General features: G+C 46.1%; 1 protein-coding gene across 1 annotated transcript in view; it reads left to right on the top strand.

Moving 5' to 3' along the window:
* Positions 1–5,704: 5,704 nt before the first annotated feature.
* pou6f2 (POU class 6 homeobox 2) overlaps positions 5,705–22,729 on the top strand; it is a 1,008,671-nt gene continuing 991,646 nt past the window's right edge. Inside the window, exon 1 of the mRNA XM_041189250.1 lies at positions 5,705–5,784. The gene's annotated coding sequence lies outside the window, so the exon portion shown is untranslated. The remainder of the gene's footprint in view (positions 5,785–22,729) is intronic.

Here is a 22,729-nt window from a genome sequence, read left to right as displayed (position 1 = left end):
CGGAGGCTGCTGGGAGTTATAGTCCAGCGTTCCTCAGCTTGCCGAAGCACTGGGAGAAGAGGAAAGGTAAAGGGGACAGACTGTAATGTTAAAGTTTAATTACCAGGAAAAGTTCACAATTTCCATCCCACTTGACTATTTGGCTGGATATCCCAACGACTATATTTTGTCTTGAGTACATATTTTTATCCCTACGCTCTGTTTTCAATCTCCTAACAAATTTCCTACCCACATTAATAGATTACCTCCAATTCCATCCACTTATTTTTGTTAACAGACTCTTGTGTGGAATCTTACTGAATGCCTTCTGGCAGTCCATACAAATAATAGACACTCCCTTATCCATCACTTCAGTTAGATCCTCAAAAAATCCACAAGATTTGTTGCACTTGGTATTTATAAATCCACCCTGACTCTCTCTGATCAGTTCATATGTGTCCCATCTTGCACTCTCCCTAAACTTGAACTCATTCAAAATTCTTCTGCCAGTATCCAAGCTTGCACCAATTACTAATAAGCCATCACTTCTGTGTTCATTGGCCTACATTGATTCCTGGTCCAGCAATGCCTTGATTTTAAAATTCTCATTCTTATGTCCAAATCTCTCTATGTCCATATCCCTCTGAATCTCTATAACCTCCATGATCCCTCTAACCCTCCAAGAGTTTCATGTTCATTCAACTGTAACTTCACCCGTTTTCTTTGCTGCAACTGTCAGCTGTGTCTTCAGTTGTCTAAGTCTTAACCTCGGAATTCCATCTGTAAACCTCTCCGCCTCTACACTTTTCTCTCCTTTAACACGATCCTGGAAACCACCTGTTTGAACGTTTGGTTATCCATCCTCATATCATGTCTGTAGTATCAAATTTTGTCTCTTAATGCTCATGTGAAGCACTGTGGGATGTTTCACTTTGCTAAAGGTGCTATATAAATGCAAGTGGTTATGCATTTGCTTGAGTGGGAGTGTGAATTTTTTGAGCATTTTTTTGTGTGCATGAGGTCATTCGGAGTAGCCATAGAGGTTCAGACATGGCCACTATCCCTGGGGTGGGCAATATGCCACGAGAACTTGTGCTGAAAGGTCCAGTGCTTTTTTAAAAAAATGAAACACACCCAAATTGACCACCAGCTGCAGCATGGAACCAGTAATCCAGAGGCTTGGATTAATTATTCAGAGATGTTCTAATGCCACCATGGCAGTTGGGGAATTTAAATTCAGTTAACTAAACGCACCTGGAATAAAAAGAGACCAGTAGTAATGGTGACCATGACGCTACCCAATTTTTTCAAAACCTCAACTGGTTCACTAATGTCATTGCAGAAAGGAAACCTGCAATCTCTATCCCTTCTGACTTATATGTGGTTCCTGGCACACAGCCATGTTGCTGACTCTAACTGCTCTCTGAAAAGGCCGAGAAGCTCATTTAGTTTTCTCAAAATCACCTATTCTATAATAAGAATAAAATCAGAAGAGCCTTTCAACATCACCCTTGGCATAGAACATGGGCACAACAAAGACACACCCAGTCCTGTAAAGTCCTCGTCATTAACATTTGGATAGTTGCTGAAACCACAGGAATCCATGCACAGTTCAGCCATTCTGATCACTACTCATGTCCCTTTAACTAGAAATCCATCCTTTGACTGATTTGATGCACCATCCCACCTGTCCTAGCTGATTACTATCCCGCTTCCTGACTTCATGGCTAATGCTATGGTTGAGTTAAAGAGCCACGGGAAAGCCCACTTCAAGTACAAATGGATTTCCAACCCTCTACCAGCCTTTCCACTGTGTCCATGTTTATTCAGTTGAGATTCCATTCAGTGAAGCAGTTTGTGCCCTTGTACAGCATTCAGGCTTGGGCTGATAAGTGGGAAGTAATTTTTTTATTCTGTCATGGGGTGGAGACTTCGCAGGCAAGGCCAACATTTATTTCCCATCGCTAATTACCTTCAAGAAAGTGGTGATGAACAGCCTTCTTGAATTCCTGCACTCCAGCTGGTGTAAGTGAACCAATAGTGCTAATAGGAAGGGAGTTCCAAACTTTTGATCCAGCCACAGTTAAGAAATGGTGATATATTTCCATGTCAGGATGATGTGTGACTTGAAGAGGAACTTGCAGGTGATGGTGTTCCCATTCATTGGCTGTCTTTGTATTTTTTTATTTCAAGCTTATTCAAGGTAGTGTGTTTGGAAGATGCAATTGAAGAAGGCTTGGACATTGTTGCGGTGCATCTTGTATGTAGTACACACTGCTGCCTCTGTACTTCGATGGTGGAGGAAATGAATGTTTAAGATGGTAGATGGAGTGCTGATTAAGTGGGCTGCTTTGTTCTGGATGGCGTTGAGCTTCTTGAGTGTTGTGCGAGCTGCACTCATTCAGGCAAATGGAGAATATTCCATTGCACTCCTGACTTGTGCCTTATGGATAGTGGAGAGACTTTGGGGAGTCAGGAGGTGAGTTACTCCCTGCAGAATTCCCAGCCTCTGACACACTTTTGGCGCCACAATATTTATGTGACAGGCCCAGTTCAATTTCTGGTCAATGATAACCCAAAAGATGTTGATATTGAGGGATTCACTGATGGTAATGCCATTGAATGTCAAGGGGAAATGGTTAGTTTCTCTCTTGTTGGAGGTCATCATTGCCTGTGTAGCACAAATGTTACTTGCTACTTTTCAGCCCAAGCTGGAATGCTGTCCAAGCCTTGCTACATATGGACATGGACTGTCTGATAGTGTTATTTTTCATGAATATTGTTGGAATTGCACTCATCTAGCCAAGTGCAGAGTATTTCATTATACTCATGTCTTGTGGCTTGTAGATGATAGACAGACCTTGGAGAGTCAGGAGGTGAGTCAGTGTGACTCACTGCAGTACACCCAGCCTATGACCTGCTCTTGTAACCACTGTATTAATTTGGCTGGCCCAGTTCAGTTTCTGATCAACGGTAACCCCTAAGATATTGATAGTAGGGATTCAGTGATGGTAGTCCCATTGAATGTTAAGGGAGATGGTTAGATTCTGTCTTGTTGGAGATGGTCATTTGTGTGGCACAAATGTTACTTGTCACTTTTCAGTCCATGCCAGAATGTTGTCCAGGTCTTAGTGCATGCGGGCATGGATTGCTTCAGCATCTGAGGAGTTGTGAATGATACTGAACATTGTGCAATCATTAGCGAATATGCACACTTCTGACCTTATGGTGGAGGGAAGGCCATTGATGAAGCAGCTGAAAATGGTTGGGCCTAGGTCACCAGCCTGAGGAACTCCTGCAGTCCCAGCAACTCCTGCGACTGAGGTGATTGACCTCCAACAACCACAACCATCTTCCTTTGTGCCAGGTATGACACCAACCAGTGGAGTTTTCCCCCGATTCACATTGACTTCAATTTTTCTAGGGCTCCTTGATGCCACACTCAGTCAAATGCTGCCTTGAAGTTAAGGGACCACCCTCACCTCACCTCTTGAGTTCAGCTGTTTGTCAGCTACTTTCAGCTCCCATTTGGACCAAGGCTGCAGTGATGTTGGGAGCCGAAAATCCCTGGCAGAATCAAAAGTGAGCATCGGTGAGCAGGTTATTGCTGTGTGAGTACAATTTGATAGCACTGCTGACGATGCCTTCCATCACTCTGCTGGTGATCGAGAGTAAGCTGATGGGGTGGTAATTGGCTGGATTGGGTTTGTCCTTTTTTGTGTGGACAGGACATACCTGAGCAATTTCCCACATTGCTGGGAAGAGGCTAGTGTTATAGTTGTATTGAAACAGCATGGCCAGTGATGTGGCTAGTTCTGGAGCACAACCCTTCTGTACTACTGTCAGGGCCCAGTCTTTACTGTAACCATGCCTTCAGCCATTTCTTGATATCATGTTTGTGAGAGTGAGATGTTTTATGAATTTGAGAGTATGAGGGTATGTCCAGGAGTGTACAGAGCAAGCTTGTCCAACATACAGCCCATGGGCCGCATCCAACCACAAAGCCCATCTCTGCAGCCTCCAGAGCCAGTTTTCAAAATTTCAGTAAACAGGTGACTTTCAATGAAGGATTCTGCATGGAGTTGCTCTTCCAATCAGAGACTGCTTCTCACCCGTGTTGCTGCCTATCAGCAGCAAATGAGGGAAAGCAACAGTCTTTGAGTGGAGGAGCAGTGAACACTGGCATTGGCGAGTGTGCTGAGGGCTGCCAGGCCGAGGGGCAGGAGCCAGGAGCTTTGGGGCTGGAGCCTGAGGAGCCAGGGATGTCCGGAGGGTGAGATTTTGGAAGCCCAGGTGAGAAGTTGCACTGGGCCCTGGGGGAGGGGGGGGTGTGATGCGAAGTCTCGACAGGACGTGGAGGGTGAAGTTTTGGTGGGCGCGAGGAGGAGATGGTACTGTGGTGAGTATGTGAGAATGAGAATGTGAGTGTTTCAGGGGGAGTGAGGGTGACTGAGTGAGTGTGTGGGCGAGTGAGAGACCGTGAATATGTGAGTATATATGGGGGCAGTATGAGAGACTGGGTCTTTGTGGAAGGGAGTACGAGAGACTGGGTGTTTGTGGAGGGGAGTGCGAGAGACTGGGTGTTTGTGGAGGGGAGTGCGAGAGACTGGGTGTTTGTGGAGGGGAGTGCGAGAGACTGGGTGTTTGTGGAGGGGAGTGCGAGAGACTGGGTGTTTGTGGAGGGGAGTGCGAGAGACTGGGTGTTTGTGGAGGGGAGTGCGAGAGACTGGGTGTTTGTGGAGGGGAGTGCGAGAGACTGGGTGTTTGTGGAGGGGAGTGCGAGAGACTGGGTGTTTGTGGAGGGGAGTGCGAGAGACTGGGTGTTTGTGGAGGGCAGTGCGAGAGACTGGGTGTTTGTGGAAGGGAGTGCGAGAGACTGGGTGTTTGTGGAGGGGCGTGCGAGAGACTGGGTGTTTGTGGTGGGGGGGTGCTGCGAGAGACTGGGTATCTGGCGGGGCGCATACGAGAGAATGTGTGAGTTGGGTGTGGTGGGGGTGGGGGAAGTGCGAGTCTGCTTTGTGCCTGGTCTCAGGTTTCTCACTCACTCTCACCACCACACACCGACAAATACACATGTACCAGCTCACAGCGGGTGTGGGTGAGTGAGTGAGCACCCTGAGACTGAGAGTTAGCTGGACACACATACCCGGGTCCTATCATGCTCTGGTCATTTTTAGTAATTACTCTTTTTAATAAAATAACAATTTATTGCTCTAACATTGCTGTACTTTTGCTTAGAAATTGTTTCTTTCCTTAAAACCTCAACTTTTCTTCTGAAATTCAGTTTGTTGTTGTGCCAAACCTTATCTTTCTGAAATTTGCTCATTGGCCCTTGATTGAGAAAAATATGCAAATGTGGCCCCCCCCGAGTGAAAAGGTTGCACAAACCTGTTATAGGGGCTGTAGGAGTGAGAGTGTGAGGGTATGTGTGGTAATCTGAGGTGCAATTCACCTTTAAGGGAATGTGAACAGATTGACCACATGACCCAACAGCTGTGTGGTGCAGGCTCTAATGTTAATATGAGTCCAGGGTAGGGTCTGTTTGGAGAGGCACACGTGATGTAGGTGCCTTGTTGTCTGTGTAAATAAATCATATGTGCTTCATTTGATATTGGTCTCTGCATCTGCAGTATATTGTAATTGACTCACCTGCCGACAGATAAGCGTGCAACCGGTTCGCGAGCAAAGTGAACCCATAGTAGAATAAAACAACTGGCAACGAGGAAAAACACGACCAGCCAACGGTACCAAGGAAAGCCACGAAAACTCAGCTGAAGTGAATCAACCGTGCCTTGCAGGCTGATTGTAAGTACAGACCTCACCATAGTCGTCGAAGTTAGCTCCCACCAGTATGCCATAAATTGGCCGTATGAAACCGTTTGATCAGACCACCGATAACTGGTCACATTATCACAGAATCACACAGTGCAGAAGAGGCTCTTCAGCCCATCGAGTCTGCACCGACACGTGAGAAATACCTGACCTACCTACCTACCTAATCCCATTTACCAGCAATTGGCCCATAGCCTTGAATGTTATGATGTGCCAAGTGCTCATCCAGGTACTTTTTAAAGGATGTGAGGCAACCTGCCTCCACCACCCTCCCAGGCAGTGCATTCCAGACCGTCACCACCCTCTGGGTAAAAAGGTTTTCTCTCACATCCCCCCTAAACCTTGTGCCCCTCACCTTGAACTTATGCCCCCTTGTGACTGACCATTCAATGAAGGGGAACAGCTGCTCCCTATCCACCCTGTCTATGCCCCTCATAATCTTGTACACCTCGATCAGGTTGCCCCTCAGTCTTCTCTGCTCCAACAAAAACAACCCAACTCTATCGAAACTCTCTTCATAACTTAAGTGATTTATCCCAGGCAACATCCTGGTGAATCTCCTCTGCACCCCCTCCAGTGCAATCACATCCTTCCTATAATGCGGCGACCAGAAATGCACACACTACTCCAGCTGTGGCCTCACTAAGGTTCTATACAACTCCATCATGACCTCCCTACTTTTGTAATCTATGCCTCGATTTATAAAGGCAAGTGTCCCATATGCTTTTTTCACCACCCACTAATGTGCCCCTCGACCTTCAGAGATCTATGGACACACACGCCAAGGTCCCTTTGTTCTTCAGAACTTCCTAGTGCCGTGCCGGTCATTGAATACTTCCTTGTCAAATTACTCCTTCCAAAGTGTATCACCTCACACTTTTCAGGGTTAAAGTCCATCTGCCACTTATCTGCCCATTTGACCATCCCGTCTATATCTTCCTGTAGCCCAAGACACTCAATCTCACTGTTAACCACCCGGCCAATCTTTGTGTCATCCGCAAACTTACTAATCCTACCCCCTACATAGTCATCTGTGTCGTTTATATAAATGACAAACGATAGGGGACCCAGCATAGATCCCTGTGGTACGCCTCTGGACACTGGCTTCCAGTCACAAAAGCACCCTTCTGTCATCACCCTCTGCCTCCTACAACTAAGCCAATTTTGAATCCACCTTATCAAATTACCCTGTATCCCATATGCATTTGCCTTCTTTATAAGTCTCCCATGTGGGACCTTGTCAAAGGCTTTGCTGAAATCCATATAAACTACATCAACTGCACTACCCTCAACTACACACCTGGTCACCTCCTCAAAAAATTCAATCAAATTTGTCAGGCATGACCTCCCTCTGACAAAGCCATACTGACTATCCCTGATCAAACCTTGCCTCTCCAAGTGGAGATAGATTCTCTCCTTCAGAATTTTCTCCAATAGTTTCCCTACCACTGACGTGAGACTCACTGGCCTATAGTCCCCTGGCTTATCTCTTCAACCCTTCTTAAATAGCGGAACCACATTAGCTGTTCTCCAGTCCTCTGGCATCTCCCCCATGGCTAGAGAGGAATTAAAAACTTGAGTCAGAGCCCCTGCATTCTCCGCCCTTGCCTCCCCCAGAAAGTCTGAGACACAAATCATCCAGACCTGGAGATTTGTCCACTTTTAAGCCTGCCAACACCTCCAATACCTTGTCACTCCCTATATCAATTTGCTTAAGAACCTTGCAGTCTCTTTCCCCGAGTTCAATACCTTCATCCTCATTCTCTTGGGTGAAGACGGACATGAAGTATTCATTCAACACTCTAGTGATGTCCTCTGGCTCCACCCTTGGTCCCTTATGGGCCCTAGTCTTTCCCTGGTTATCCTCTTCCCATTGATATACTCATAGAATATCTTGGGATTTTCCCTACTTTTACCAGCCAGAGCTTTCTCATATCCCCTCTTTGCTCTCCTAATTGCTTTCTTAAGCTCCACCCTGCACTTTCTGTACTCCACTAATGCATCTGCTGATTTGCTTCCCTTGTACCTGCTAAAAGCCTCTCTTTTCCTTCTCATCGTGACCTGAATATCTCTGGTCATCCATGGTTCTCTGGGCTTGTTACTCCTACCTATCACCCTAGAGGGAACATGTTGAGCCTGTACCCTCCCCATTTCCTTTTTGAACACCTCCCACTGCTCCTCTGTAGATTTCCCCACAAGTAACTGTTCCCAGTCTACCTTGGCCAGATCCTGCCTTATTTTACTAAAATCTACTCTCCCCCAATCCAAAACATTTTTTTGCAACTTACCGATTTCTTTGTCCATAACAAACTTAAACTGTACCATGTTGTGGTTGCTATCGCTAAAATGCTCGCCCACCACCACCTCAGCCACCTGTCCGGCTTCATTCCCCAGAATTAGGTCCAGCACTGCACTGTCCCTTGTTGGACCCTCTACATATTGACCTAAAAGGTTCTCCTGTACACATTTCAAGAAATCCACTCCATCCAAGTCCTTAACACTATGTCTATCCCAATTAATGTTGGGAAAATTGAAATCACCTAATATAATTACCCAATTGTTATTGTTTTTACACACCTCCACAAATTGTGCACATATTTGCTCCTCAATTTCCCGCTGACTATCTGGGGTCTATAAGAAACACCTAATAATATGGCTGTCCCTTTTTTATTCCTAAGCTGTACTCACAAAGCTTCATTCGATGCTCCCTCCAACTGAACATCTCTCCTAACTGAATCCTTAACTAATAATGCAACACTCCCTCCTCTTTTACCCCCTCCCCTGTGTCGCCTGAGGATTCTATATCCCGGAATGTTGAGCTGCCAATCCTGCCCTTCCCTCAACACCTCTCAGTGATGGCTACTATATCATAATCCCACGTGTCAATCCTCACCCTTAACTCATCCGTTTTACCTGTAATACTCCTGGCATTAAAGTAGAGGCCATCCAGCTTTGCCTTATTCCCTTGAAGCTTATTGCAGCTGTACTCCCTCTGACTTGATTGTTTTACTGTATTATGATGTGTCCCCTCCCCCTGCCAAATTAGTTTAAACTCCTCCCAACAGCACTAGCAAACCTGCCCGCAAGGATGTTAGTCCCACTCTGGTTCAGATGTAGACTGTCCCGCTCGTCCAGGTCCCACCTTCCCCAGAAATGGTCCCAGTGATCCAGGAATCTAAAACCCTCCCACCTGCACCACATATTCACAAGCCACATATTCATCTGCGCTATTCTATTTCTGAGCTTGCTAGCATGTGGCACTGGGAGTAATCCGGAGATTACAACCCGAGAGGTCTTGCTTTTTAGTCTACTTCTTAACTCCCTGTATTCTTGATGCAAGACCTCATCTCTCTTTCTACCTATGTCATTGATACCAACATGTACCATGACCTCTGCCTTATCACCCTCCCTCTTCAGGATGCTCTGCAGCTGTTCAACAACATCCCGAACCCTGGCACCAGGGAGGCAACGTACCATCCTGGAGTCATGTTGATGGCCACAGTAGCGCCTGTCTGTTCCCCTGACTATAGAATCCCCTATTACTATTGCTCTTCCTCCCTTGCTCCCCTCCTGTACAGATAAGCTGCTTGTGGTGCCAGAAGCTTGGCTCTGTCTGCACTCCCTGGAGGAACCAGCACCCTCATCAGCCTCCAAAATGGAATACCGATTTGTGAGCGGGATCCCAGGGGACTCCTGAACTACCTGCCTGTTTTTCTTGGACTGCCTGGTGGTCACCCATTCCCTTCCTTCCTCAAGTCCCTTTATCTGTGGTGTGACCACTTCTCTAAATGTGCTATCCACGATGCTCTCAGACTCGTAGATGCTCCACAGTGTCCCCAGCTGTTGTTCCAGCTCTGAAACCCGAGCTTCCAAGAGCTGCAGCTGGACACACGTCCTGCACACATGCTGGTCCCGGGCACTGGAACTGTCCCCGGCTTCCCACGTGGAGCAAGAGGAACACAGCATGGCTTTGAGTGCTCCTGCCATGACTTATCCCTTTAAATTAAACCTTTTAAGTCAATTACTCTTGGGCCCTTCTTTCTTGATCCTCGTTACTGTAGAATATACAAACTGTAAACCACAAAAAGACCTTAAACTGTGTGATTAAAGTAGTGAATACCTTACCCACTACTTACCAGTGATTCCTTTCCCTTGTAGCCTCTCCTGCTGCAGCACGCTCCATTCAATTCCCGCTTTTCCCCAAATTCCGAATACCCACTCTGGCTGTGTCCCACCCAGGATGTGCTCTCTCCTGTTTGTGTTTTTCTTTTTGGCCAACGGCATACCTGGGGAGGAGAAGAGACGGGCGATCCTCGCAAATCGGTATTCCATTTTAGAGGCTGATGAGGGAGCTGGTTCCTCCAGGGAGTGCGGACAGAGCCAAGCTTCTGGCACCACAAGCAACCTGTCTGTAAAGGAGGGGAGCAAGGGAGGAAGAGCAATAGTAATAGGGGATTCTATAGTCACGGGAACATACAGTTTAATTCATTGTCTAACGGCACCCAACGTCCCAGATTCCAACAGCTTTGGTGAGTTGGTGAATCTTGTGAAAAGCCACTTTCACCCTCGGTAACAATGCAGCGTTTAAAATTCAATTTGTGTTGTCGTGCCCCTGGAGAGACAGTCGCTTGCTATGTAGCAGCCTTAAAACAATTGACGGAGCACTGAGAGTTCGGGCCATCGATTAACGACTTGTGAAGAAACTGATTAGTATGTGGGACTAATGAAGACGCCATTCAAAAAAGATTATTGTCAGAAACAAATTTAGACTTCAGCAAGGCGCTGAAGTTGGCGCTCGCAATAGAGAGCGCAGTCAGGGATTCAGAAGCAATCGAGGGAGCACACAATGGTGCCATCCTTCACATCGGAAGGGAAGCATTGGTTAGAAATGGCGTGGAAATGCAGTGCTCCACGGAAAGCGGGAAACAGCCACCATTAACAGACCAGCAAAAAGCAATGGTTTAACGGATAATAATGGCAGAAATGGAACCAGACAGCCTACAAACTAACGACAATTTAAAAGAACCGAGTTTTTCTACTGCTATTGCAATGGGCACATTGTGTGATATTGTAAAGACAGATTGAGACAAAATTTCAAACGAACAAGCAGAAATTGTGAAATTTATATAATGGAGTAACCAGAAGAAACAGAGTCAGATATTTACCCGATACACAACTTGAAAATGGGTAAAATAAAGCTAATCTGTGTGTTAGTAGAAGACAATGGAAAATCCATCTGAATGAAGGTGGATACAGGCGCAACCACAACAGTTTTAGGGGAACACACGTTTAAGTATCTGAATGGAGGAGGCCACTCACTGAAACTGGAAAATTCAGATGCTAAATTAAAGGCGTAAACTGGCGAAGACATACAGGTAAGAGGTATATGCAAAGTCCCAGTAAATTATGGAAGCCAGTCTGCTAATCTACCCCTGCAGAGGAGGGTCCAACTCTACTTGGTCGGAACTGACTTAAAGAATTAAAGTTGGAGTGGACTGGGATTTTTCAACTCAGAATGAAAGATCTGCAAGAATTATTACAGAAATATGCCCCTGTGTTCAGGGAAGAGCTCAGGAAGATTCAGGGGCTGCAAGCTAAAATCCATGTGGACCCTGGGGCAACCCCCAGATACTTGAAGGTGAGAATAGCCCCTATACATTATGAGAAAAAGTGGATATTGTATCAGACAGGCTGGAAAGCTTGGGAGTCTTACAACCTGTACAATTTTCCAAATGGGCAGCGCCCATAGTTCCAGTACTAAAGCCTGACTAGAGTTTGCGAACATGTGGAGACTACAATTTGACCATCGACAAAGTGGCCAGACTTCACAGGCATCCTATACCAAATATTGATGAGCTGTACTCCAAGCTGGCAGGGGGGAACTACATATATGAAAGTCGACATGAACCACGCTTACTAGCAAGTCAAGCTAGAAAAGGCCCCTTTGGATTTTGTGACTTTCAACACGGGGTTGTACCAATATACAAGGTTACACTTCAGAGTCTCGTTGGCTTGTGCTATTTTCCAACGGATTATGGAAAATTTAGTTCAAGGCCTACCCCATGTGGTGGTTTAACTCAACTGGTGTCCCAGTAACAGGACTAATGAAGAACACCTAGCTAACTTGAAAGAGGTATTGAAGCATTTCTCCCAAGCCGGACTACGCTTGAAAAGGGAAAAAGGGTATCTTCCAAGCAAAATAAGTGATTTACATGGGTCATAGGGTCGACTTGCAGGGCCTTCACCCAGTAGAAGACAAGGTGGGAGCTATTCAGGAGGCGCCAACCCTGAAAAATGCCACAGAGCTCAAGTCCTTCTTGGGAATGATTAACTACTATGGCTGTTTTCTCCCAAATTTGTCAGCAGTACTGGCTCCATTATACAGGTTACTCAAGAAAAACCAAGGTGGACTTGGCAAGCTCCACAACAGGCTTTTACAGCAGTAAAGCAACTAATACAATCTTCAGTGCTGTTGGTACATTTCGACCCAAAGAAAAAACTGAAAATAACCTGCGATGCATCCCCTTACAGAGTAGGGGCAGTACTCTCCCATCAGATGGCGGATGGCTCCAAACAGCCCATTGGCTATGTCTCAAGAACACTCAGTGTGGCAGAACGAAGATATTCACAAATAGAGAAAAGAGTATTTGGTGTTAAGAAATACCACCAATACATCCATGGTCACCACTTCACCATCATATCCGATCACAAGCCACTACTCGGCTTGTTTGGGGAAGATAAGGCAATACCCCCAATTACCTCGGCACGCATCCAAAGGTGGTCACTGATTCTTTTATCTACTGGCCGGGAAGCCAGATTGCCAATGCAGGGCCAGTTACCTCTGAAGGACAACAATGCGAACATCCCCACCCCTCAAGAACTTGTCTTATTATTAAACTTTCTGGATTCATCACCAGTACATGCCAGAACGATCAGAGAATGGACAGGCTGCAGTCCAGTTTTTTCTCATGTCAGGTAACAAGTCTTTGCAGAGATGGTCTAACGAGCCAGAGTCAGACGAAACAAAGCCCTATTTTAACAGGAGATACGAGCTCACCTGCCAGGATGGCATCTTACTATGGGGAGCAAGAGCCATTGTGCCTTCAAGAGGAAGACAACCGTTATTGGCAGAGTTGCATAGCACTCACCCCGGCATCTCTAGGATGAAAATGTTGGCACGTAGCTGCTTACGGTGGCCAGGGATGGACACTGAAATCGAAAACATGGTCAAGGGCTGGATGCAGTGCCATTGGGAGCAGAAATTGTCTACTCCTGCTCCACTGCAGAAGGCCATGGGTTTGCCTCCATGTTGACTATGTAGGGCCTTTTTTGGGCACAATGTTCCTCTTACTTAGTGATGCTCATTCCAAATGGATGGATGTATATGAGGTGAGATCACCCACATCAGCATGGACAGATTTTTGCGGTACATGGTTACCAGAGACATTAATGTCTGATAATGGAACGGCATTCACCAGCGGAGAGTTCCAAAGATTTACAAGTCTCAATGGCATTACATATGTTAAGACCTCGCCATACCATCCTGCATCCAATGGGTTGGCCGAGAGGGCAGTCTAGACCTTCAAGGCCGGAAAGAAAAAACTAGTTGGAGACTCTATAGCAACAATTATCATGTTTCCTGTTCAGCTATAGGACTATGTCACACAGAACCACTGGTATTGCCCCTGCAGAGTTATTAATGAAGAGATGTCTCAGGTCACGTTTGAGTCTCATAAGGCCGAATTTAGGGAGGAGGGCAGAGAGAAGTCAGGAGTCCTAGAAAAATGAACACGATTACCACAGTCATAAAAGAAACTTCACTGTAAAAGAAGCAGTTTTTGCAAAGAACTTTAGAGATGGGCCCAAATAGCTATCAGGTGAAGTCAGTGCATTGACAGGACCCCTGTCCAACCATATATCGGTCAAAGGTCAGATAATCAGAGGACATCTAGATCACCTCAGAAAAAGGGAAACAGATCTACAAGAAAAGTTGTGCCAAGTATTCCCGTTGGAGTCTACACCACGGGTAGAAGGAACTCCTCATACTTTGGAAGTATCTGTAAGATCTGTTGAGCCTGATAGAGTTGAAGAGGCAAACTTATAGGTTCCTATAGGGGAGCTGAGTGGACAGAAAATTCGTAAGAGGGAGGCCTCAAATAAACCATTTGAAGTCATAGAACTATGACGGTCGACACGTTTGAAAAAGCCTCCAGAGAGACTGAATTTGTAAATAGTTTATTTATGTAAATACTTAATATATTGCAAATTGTACTTTCAAGTAAAGGGGGACGGATGTGATAACCTGAAGTGCAATACACCTATAAGAGAAGGGGAGCAGATTGACCATGTGACTGTATGAGCCAATAGCTGTTTAGCATGGGCTACAATGTTAATGTTAGTCAAGAGTAGAGCCTGCTTGGAGAAGCACACATCAAGTTAGTGCTCTGTTGTCTTTGTAAATAAATAGCATGTGCTTCATTTCATATTGGTTTCTGCGTCTGTAGTATATTGTAATCGACTCACCTACCGGCAGCTAATTGTGCAACCAGTTCAAGAGCAAAGCCATGCCATAGTAGAACATAACAGTATGTATGAGTGTTTGCATGTTAAAGTAGGTGTTTGTAAGTGTGTGTGGTGTCTGTGACTTTCAGGGTATGTGTTTAAGTGTTTATTTAATTTGTTCTTGAGACGTGAGCATCACTGGCAAGGCCCGCATTTGTTCCCCATTCGTTACTGCCCTTGAGAAGGTGTTGGTGAGCTTCCTTCTTGAATCACTGCTGTCCACATGGTGTATGTACATCAACTGTGCACAGCATGTTGGGTGTGTGTTTGTATGTGAGTGTGGCTAGGGTATGTGTGACTGTGAGGGGTATGTCTGTGAGTGAATATTTGTGATGCATGTGAGTATGCAAATATGAGGGTGCACGCGTACATGTGAGGGGTGTGTGTGTGACTGAGCGTATATCAATGGTGAGAGTAAGGGTGTATGATGGTGTATCTGTTTAAATGCAGGATGTATATGAATGCGTGGGTATGAAATGGGTGTGAGTGCATGAGGACGTGTGTGAGTGAATGAGTGTGTGGGGCTATGTGTGAATGTGTTGGGTATGTTTGAGTGAGTGCAGTACATGTGGAGTGTGGGTGTGTGTGAATGTGAGGGTGCATATGACTTTGTGGGTACGAGGTTTGTTTGTGAATGTCTGGGGTGCTTGAGTCTGTGATTGTCCCAGTATGTACAGTACCTATTAGTCTCTGGGTGTGGATGTGAGTGGGTATATGTGAGGGATGTATATTAGTTTGTTAGTGTGTGGGTATGTGTGAGTAGCAGGGCGGGTGGTGTAGGAGTCTGAGTGTTAGACCGGGTGTGTGAGTGTAAGGGGCATGTATCAGTGTGAGGTTGTGTTATTGTGTGTCTGGGCTGAATTTTGTGCACGTAGCCTGGGTCTCAGTGGTGGCACTGAAAGTGTATGCTGCACGAGAGAAATGTAGCCAGCTGATCGCGACCACGTGGTGGGTGTTCAATTAATGGCCTGGAGGTACTAGGCACGTCCAGTGGCCGTGAGGCGGCAATCTTGCATCACCTAACAGAGAGGCTGGCACAATTTTTAAAGGCCTGCCAGCCCTTCATTCAATCCTGCCCTGTTGATTCTGATTGTCACAGCAGCAGTCCTGAAGAACCCTTTGTCTCCAGTTTGCACCCTTCCAGCACTGTGGCTGAAGCCAAAACACCTGAAGAACCCTAGAGGCTCAACTGAGGACTCAAGGAGCTCACCAGAGACTGGTACCACCATGGCAGAGGGAAGACCCTAAGCGGCCCTATGATTCAGCTATACCTCCCTGCAGGTCCTCCACCGGGCTACAAGGGAAAGTAAGGGGTCCTATTGCCAAGGGACGGCAAAAAGCAACCCTCCCGCCTGACCAAGCAAACCTGAACAGAAATTGCAGAGGAGGTCAGCAGCTGTGGGATCACCATCCCTGCCAATCTCCTGCCAATGATCCTGGATGCGGTGCCTCAAGTGGATCTATTACTCCTTTGCTCACCAGAATAAGCCCTAGATACTGCTCTACTCTTTGGGACTTGCATATGGCACTGCGGATGGTGTGCTACATGGGGAGAGATTGAGCACCCAGATGGTGGCAAGTGGGAGCAGCAGCAGCAGATGCCTTCTATTGCATGGCTGCATCTTGAAAAGAGGCAACCATCTGTTTTTGCTTGTCGCCTCCATGTCCCTGGAGAGGGGACGTATGGAGGCTGCATTCCAGAGCCCTCACCATATCCCAAAGGACTGTTACCAGCATAAGTGTGTGTTAGTCTTTGTGGAAAAACTAACAGTGTTCCTCCTGCTTGCAGGAGAAGTGGGCTCACAACAAGGAGCAGGCAAAGGCTAGTGGAGGCATTTCTGATATTTGTTCTCTGATGCTGGCAGACGGGGAGGCCCTGTCTTGCAAGGCAGCAGTGAGAATACAGATAGTGAGACAGGAATGTGATCCCAAGAGACTGAGGTGTAGTGCTCATGTGTTCACCACTGGACATATGGAGCTCCACACTTGGTTAGGATGAGGAGATATGTAGCACTTAATCCCTAAATGTTTGTGTTCTCTCATTCAGGTCTCGCACTCCAGAAGGAAAATAATCTGCAGAGACCGGGGGCCTGCAGTTCATCCCTGAGGAGGAGAAGGGATCCTCAATGGATATAGCATCATATCATTCCTCCGCTCCTGCTGGCATGTCTGTGATTAGATTGCTGGTCACAATATCTTGTCACAGCTCGTCACAGATATGCCCAAGTAGCTGACAGAGGCTGTGACAGCCGAGGCTACCGACAGTGGCAAAACCGTGGAAGGTCAGGCCCGTGCTGAGCCCCAGGTTGACGATGGCCCTCTGGTGTCAACAACACAGAACCTGCTGGAGCTGCAGTGAGAGGTGAGCAAACCTTTGTAAGGTTGTTTGGTGTCTCTCAAAGAGGTCTGGAGGCTTGATGGTTGAAAATAACTGTTTATTGGTAACCCATAACAATATACATCTCCAAGGTGTAGCCCTGTATAGGTGTTGTCTCCAGCCTGGCTCCTTCCAGGCTTCACCACACATGGTCTACTGGCATGTGACTCTTCATATCATACCGTGTGAGGTACCATTCTCCAGTCCCTCATTAACCCTTGCTCTGCCCGAACACCCTTATACTACAGAAAAATCTGGTGAAGCTTTGCGTAGTCATGCACAGATATTGAAGGAGTTCATCCAGGCTATGAGTGTTGTCATGTTTCAGGCATGTGTGCCCATGGCTTCCTTTAGGGTTGACTACCTCATGGCCAGATGCAGCAGACCACTCAGTGGGTACCTGAGGTGCATCACACCCTACATACCATCGCTTTGACCACAAACTCAATGCAGCGGTAGCAAGGTGAAAGGAGACATGGTGCCTGAAGCCTCCACCAGATCTTTGTTCTTCTCAGGTTGACTCTGATCAGCAGAGAAGTATGAGGGCGCCTCGCAAAGGAGGTGGTGTGGCTGCCTCCCACTTCTGTGGGACCCCCCCAGGCTACTGCGAGTGTAGATAGCAGCTCCTCAGCCTCTCTGCTTGTGACCCCAGCTCCAGTAGCCGCAACGACAGAGGAAGGTGCTGCAACTGTGTAGGAGTCCCTCAGCATGCTGACAACCTTGAGGCGGCCTGAGGACGGCTGCCAAGGTCATCCCAGGCCACAGGGCATCGTGATCAGCAGCCTTCATCCACTCTAGCTGCAAGTGCAGGGATTGCACCTTGTAGGAGCGCTCATAAATATGTTAAGAAGAGCATCTGGACACACTTGGAGGTTCACAAGTGTTTAGCCCTGATGGAATAGTGCCAATCTATATGTCACGGGTCCTGTTTATAGTCGTCCATAGATTTCTTGCTGCCTTATCAGATGTCACCTACAGCCTTGCTCCCTCAGTGGGCTGCTAGTGTTGGGGTAGGTCAAGTTTGGTCAGCTCCTGCGCATTGTGAACACTGAAACTGGGTGCTGGGGTGTGAGATAAAGAAACGATAATAGGTCAACATTGCACTGTTAGTGAGAGTGTGTTAGGTTTACAGGAAACTAGTGTGTATGAAATTGTCCTGAGCATCCCTGCTGCATTCTTAATTCCCCTTGCCTCTAGTGTAAGGGATTCCTCACCTTGTCTTGCCTGCTCAGCAGCCTCCTCCACAACCTCCTCATCAGAGGAGGAGTGGTGATCAATCATGTTCTCATTACAGAATCACAGAATTTTAACGGCACAGAAGGAGGCCATTCTGCCCATCATGTCTGCCCTGGCTTTCCAAATGAGCGTTATGACCTAGTGTCATTGCCCTGCCTTTTCCCCATAACCCTGCCCATTGTTCCTATTCAAATAATCATCTAATGCCCACTTGAATGCCTCGATTGAACCTACCTCCACCACACTTCCAGGCAGTGCATTCCAAACCTGAACCACTGGTTGTGTGAAAAAGTTTTTCCTCACGTCATATTTGCTTCTTTTGCAAATCACTTCAAACCTGTATCCTCTCGTTCTTGATCTTTTTAGAGTGGGAACAGCTTCTCCCTATTTACTCTGTCCAGATCCCTCATGATTTTGAACATCTCTATCAAATCTCCTCAGCTTTTTTTCTCTCCAAGAACAGTCCCAACCGCTCCAATCTGTCTTCGTAACTGAAGTTTCTCATCCCTGGGACCATTCTTGTAAACATCTCTGCACTCTCTCCAATGGATTCACATCCTTCCTATAATGTGCTGCCCAGACTGTACACAGTACTCCAACTGAGGTCTAACGAATATCTTATAAATTCAACATAACCTCTTTGCTTTTGTGTTCTATGCCCCTATTAATAAAACCCAGGATACTATATGCTTTATTAACTGCGCTCTCCATCTGTCCTGCCACTTTCAATGATCTATGCACATATACACTCAGGTCTTTCTGCTCCTGCACCCACTTCAAAATTTCACTCCTTATTTTATATTGTCTGTCCATGTTCTTCCTACCAGAATGCATCACCTCACACTTCTCCAAATTCAACTTCATCTGCTACCCATCTGCCCACTCCATCAACTTGTCTATGTCCTTTTAAAGTTCTACACTGTCCTCCTGCAGTTTACAACACTCTCAAGCTTCGTATCATCTGCGAACTTTGAAATTGTCCCCTGCACACCAAAATCGAGATCATTCACATATATCAGGAAAAGCAAGGGTCCCAATACCAACCCCTGGGGAACTCCACTATAAACCTTCCTCCAGCCCAAAAAATATCCATTGACCATTACTCTCTGCTTCCTATTTTTTGGCCAATTTTGTATCCACGTTGCTTTTCTCACAAGTCTGTTGTGTGGCACTGTATCAAATGCCTGTTGAAAGTCCATGTACACCACATCAACAGCATTACCCTCATTGACCTTTTCTGTTACCTCTTCAAAAAACTCCAAGTTAGTTAAGCACGATTTCCCCTTTTGAAGTCCATGCTGCCTCTTCCTTATCAACCCATATTTTTCCATGTAACTACTAATTCTATTCCAAATAATTGTTTCTAGAATTCTATTCCAAATAATTGTTTCTAGAATCTTACCTACCAATGAAGTTAAACTGACTGGTCTGCAATTGCTGGGCTTATCCTTGCAACCAACAAGGGCATAATGTTTGCAATTCTCCAATTGACTGGCACCTCCCCTGAGTCTAGGGAAGACTGAAAAATTATGGCCAATGTCCCTACAATTTCTGCTCTCACTTCCTTCAATATCCACGGATGCATCTTGTCTGGTCCCAGTGCCTTGTCAACTTTAAATACCGACAGTCTATTCAACACTCCCTCTTTATCAATTTTGAACCCTTCTAGTGACAGAGTTTCCCCATCTGTCATCATGGCCTGGGTAGCATGTACCTCCTTGGTAAAGACAAATGCAAAGTATTCATTTAATACCTCAGCCATGGCCCCTTCGTCCATGTGTAAATTCCGTTTTAGGTCCCTAATCGACCCTACTCCTCCTTTTACCACCCTTTTACTATTTATATGTCTATAGAAGACTTTGGGATTCCCCTTTATGTTGGCTGCCAGTCTTTTCTCATAATCCCTCTTCACTTCGCTAATATAATTTTTCACCTCCCCTTTGAACCTTCTGTATTCCTCTTGGCTCTCAATTGTAGTTTTCTATCTGACACCTTTCATAATTGTACTTTTTCTTCTTTATCTTAATTACTATCTCCTTTTTCATTCAAGGAGCTCTGGATTTGTTTGCCCTATCTTTCCCTTTCGATGGAATATACCTTGACTGTACCCGAACTATTTTTTTTAAGGTAGCCCATTGTTCAGCTACAGTTTTTCCCACCAATCGTTCAATCTTTCATTCTAATCTATCTGGCCTAGCTCTGTTCTTGCCCCATCGAAGTCAGCTCTCGTCCAGTTAATTATCCTCGCTCTGGATTGCCTATCGTCCTTTTTTATCAACATCCTAAAGTACAATACAATGATCACTGTCTCCTAAATGCTCCCCCACTGACACTTGATCTACTTGGCCCACCTCATTTCCAGGTCCAACAGTGCGTCTTTTCTTGCTGGATTGGACGCTTACTGCTGTAGAAAATTTTCTTGAACACACTCTAGGAACTTTTGTCCCTCTCCACCCTTTACATTACCATTGTCCCAGTCTACATTCGTGTAATTAAAGTCCTTCATTATAACTACCCTACAATGCTTGCAATTCTCTGTAATTTCCCTGCAGGTTTGTTCTCCTACATCCTTCTCACTAGTTGGCGGTCTATAGACTACACCAAGCAATGTAAATACACCCTTTTTGTTCCTTAGCTCTAGCCAAATTGATTCTATCCTTGAATCCTCTGGGACATCCTCTTTCTCCAGCACTGCAATGCTCTCCTTAACCAATACCCCTCCTCCTTTCCTTCCTTTCCTATCTTTTCTGAACACCTTGTACCTGGGAATATTTAACACCCAGTTCTGCCCTTCCTTGAGCCAGGTCTCTGTTATTGCCACAACATCATATTTCCACATGACAATCTGCACCTGTAATTCACCAATCTTACTTACGATATTCCATGCGTTCACGTACATGCATGGCAACCGTGATTTAGATTTTGTTACCTTCTCCCTCACCCCGACTTCACCTATTGACTTAATATTCATTATACTAGTGCTATCTGTCCCTCTCAGGAATTTGTGCACCCTGGTATTCCTGTCTAACATTTTCTTTTGGTTTCCACACTCCTGCAAGTTAGTTTAAAGCCTTCTTAACAGCACTAGCAAAGCGCTCCAGCCTCAGCTCTTTCAGGCGCAACCCGTCTGGCTTGTACAGGTGCCATTTCCCTCAGATCCAGTCCCAGTGTCCCAGGACACCTGTCTACACCTACAGTCTACACCTTCCCCATCTAGGTTGTATAGAGCACAGCAAACCACCATGAAAAGCAAGACCCTCACTGTGGCATATGGAAAGTATCGGATTGGTCTAGGCACCTGAACCTCATCTTCAGCAGCCCATGACCTGCTCAATGGTTACTCAGGTGGACCCATGACAGGTATTGTATCTCTCCTCTGCTGCTGTATGGGGGTTCATCACAGGGTTGAGTAGACATGTTTTGAATAGGCAGCGCTTGTCCCTGAGAATCCATCCCTGAAGGCAGGTGCGAGGCTGGAAAAGCTGTGGCACCTGGGACTGTCAAAGTATGTAGTCCTCATGGCTGCTTCCTGGGAACCATATACATACCTGAAGGATCCATTTTTGAGAAACATCTTGATTTTAAAATTATCATCCTCCTTTTCAAATCTGACCATGGCCTTATCCCTCCCCATCTGTGTAATCTCCTCCAACCCACAACATCTGAGATACCTGTACTCCTCTAATTCCAGCATTTTCCAAATTATAATTGCTCCAACATTGGTGGCCATGCCTTCAGTTGTCTAGGCTCAAGGTTCTGGAATTCCCTCCCTATACCTCTCTACCTTGCTTTTGGCCTTGAAGACACTTCTTAAAACATACCTCTCTAACAAAGCTTTTGGTCATCTGACCTAATGTCTCCTTATGTGGCTTGTTTTATAATGCTCCTCTGAAGTGTCTTGGGATGTTTCATTACCTTAAAAGGTGCTATATAAATATAAGTTGTTTTTGTTTATGGTCACAAACCGGTTGTGCATTGATGGAATGAAGGCCCCCTTCTGCTGATGAAGGTCACAGGCTGATCCAAGGGAGTCTTGATGGTCACCTGCCTGCCGTCAATAACATCTTGCACTAGGGGAATCCAATGGTCGTCCCAAAGCTGATGTACTTGCTCTGCCTGACTGTCCAAGTCAGTGCAGTAGTGCACATAATTGTCAGCCCTCTTGAACAAGGCATTGGCCATTATGTAGCGATGGACCACAGCCTGAGAGATCCCACACATGTCGATATTGGGTCCTTGAAAAGATACAGATGCTTAAAATTTTAGAGCCATGGTGAACTTCAAGTGGCATTGTGTGCCCACCAAACAGGATGGGTCTCAGGTCATTCTTCAGCATGGCTCTAAATTGGTGCTGACTTCCCTAGAGAGTTGTAGTCTTCACTGACACTGTCACTCAGACTTTTACAGATAGTTGAGCCACATATGGTTAGGCCTTTCATTGCACAGCAGTTTGTTACCCCTTCCCTCTGCACCCTTCTCCAGTGTGTGTGGGCCGTGCATCCCGTTTGTGGACATAGGTTGGGCAATGTGTTTCTTCAGTTGTTCATGGTGGGTGGAGTGCAGACCACGCTCGGCTGGCTCTTGCTTGTGGGACCTAGGATGGTGCGTCTGCTTTTGGGTGTAGTTCTGAGGTTAGGTGGTGCTTGCTGCGTTCTACTAGCTGCACTGGTAGCTGCACTGACAGCCAGTTTGGAATGGTCGGTCGGGCTCGTGGCATGGCTCGTTTGCGCTTGCTGGAGGCGA

Source organism: Carcharodon carcharias, chromosome 6 (genome assembly GCF_017639515.1).
Source record: "Carcharodon carcharias isolate sCarCar2 chromosome 6, sCarCar2.pri, whole genome shotgun sequence".
NCBI lineage: Eukaryota > Metazoa > Chordata > Chondrichthyes > Lamniformes > Lamnidae > Carcharodon > Carcharodon carcharias.
The sequence above is the reverse complement of the archived record's forward strand: the minus strand, read 5'-3'. Positions and strand labels throughout refer to the sequence as shown.